Below are 1,844 nucleotides of genomic sequence, written 5' to 3'. Positions count from 1 at the left end.
CAGCAGACAGCAAGAAGCCTCCCAGATCTCCAGATGCATTTGAGATATCAAAAAAGTACTCCAGAGTGTTGTTCAGCATGGGGGTGAGTAGAAAATGAAGGCTAATCATGTTTTGGGTGTACTATTCCTTTAAAGAGCAGACAGGGGCAAAGCAAAACTGGGGAGTCTCTAGAGTTAATCTCACCAAACACCTTGAATAATCTGGCACTGGAGGCTGGAAACAAGCAGCAGAATTTATAGGACCTGGAAACAGGTGGATAAGATAAGCAGTAATGAGAAACCGGGCAGAGTTAAACAACTGAATGGAATGAAAAATCAAGCCAGCCACCAGCGCCAGGATCATAACATTTTCTCCCCCTTAAGGGGCACAAGGCTTAAGAGCAATGTTTTCCCCCCATTTTTTGTATGCATTGACTATCTGGTCTAACAGATGATTGGCTAAGAGCGGTGCAGTGTCAGATAAAAATCTGCTTGTAATCTGCTGGTAAGTTATACTGAACTGGCCTTGTAGAACCCAGCTCTACTATCCAGGAGTTAAACACCCCCACAAAACAAGTCACCAACGCCAGGATTGGTTTAGACTGTTCTTTATATGGCAGGTGTTTAACTCCTGGATAGTAGAGCTGGGTTCTACGAGGCCAGTACAGCTAAAAGGGAAAACCTGTCTCGAGCTTGTCACCCCTGTGCTGTCATACGTCGCATCTGCAGCACAACACACATAGGGTGATCACTTCAGCACAAGATGTAGAATGAAAGGTATGAAGTCAGATCAACAGCCTCAAAGTGATCCAGCCGATCGTCTGCCTCAAGTGTCATCTTATCAGCTGCATGAGCAAAAGCTGAAGCAGCTAAAAAAAGAGCTAAATTTGCAAAGAGAGAAGTTGAAATTAAAGTAGAAAAAGCCAAATGGATGCCAAGCTTGATATTTTAGCAAAAGAAAGCAAAGCTGAAGCTGCTGCTGCTGCTGCTGCTGAAGCAGCAATTTTAGAGTCTGCTGCTGCTGGGTTAGACACAAGTGATGAAAACCTGTTCCTACCTTACTAAATGGAAAACTACCATGAGCAAAATGCAGAATATGTAAAAAAGCATCAAGTGGAAGTTGATGCAGGTATACCAAAAGATGTTACAGTGGAGAATGACAAAACTTTACACCAAGCTAAAAGATCTGACATGACACCTAAAACCCACCATTTCTATAAAGCCCAAGTCCAAAACAATTCAACTGAAAGACAGATTGATCAGCCACAGTGTAAACAGGATAGAGATGATGAGATTCCTCTATGTATGCCCCCCTCTGCTGGACGTCCTCAGTACTACTCACCTGATCAGAACAATTACAGAAACAAATGAGCTTGCAAGTACTTAGTGAGGAATCAGTTGTTAACATCAGAGCTCACCAAGTTTGATGATAGTCCTGAAAACTATCTCTCCTGGAAATCTTCTTTCATCAATTCTATTGAGTCACTTGAACTTAGGGCTTGCGAAGAAATTGACCTGCTGGTAAAATCACTTGGGCCAGAGTCAACCAAACATGCGCAACGCATTAAAGCTGTAAACATTAACAAACCAGTTGTTGCATTAAATCTATTCTGGGAGAGGCTAGAAGAGATCTATGGGTCACCAGAGGCCACAGAGGGCGCTCTTTTTGCCAAGCTTGATCAGTTTTCAAAGATAGGACCTAGAGACAATGAAAAAATTAGGAGAACTCAATGATTTGTTACAGGAAATAGAATGTGCAAAACAAGAGGGATACTTGCAAGGACTTTCCTATCTTGATACAGCATGGGGCATTGCTCCTATTGTGGAAAAGTTGCTGTTAGTCCCAAGGGCGTAGGAATATGTTT

The sequence above is a fragment of the Cyprinodon variegatus genome, unplaced genomic scaffold, assembly GCF_000732505.1.
Source record: "Cyprinodon variegatus isolate N-32 unplaced genomic scaffold, C_variegatus-1.0 Scaffold1000, whole genome shotgun sequence".
Lineage (NCBI taxonomy): Eukaryota > Metazoa > Chordata > Actinopteri > Cyprinodontiformes > Cyprinodontidae > Cyprinodon > Cyprinodon variegatus.
This window is presented reverse-complemented; position numbering follows the sequence as displayed.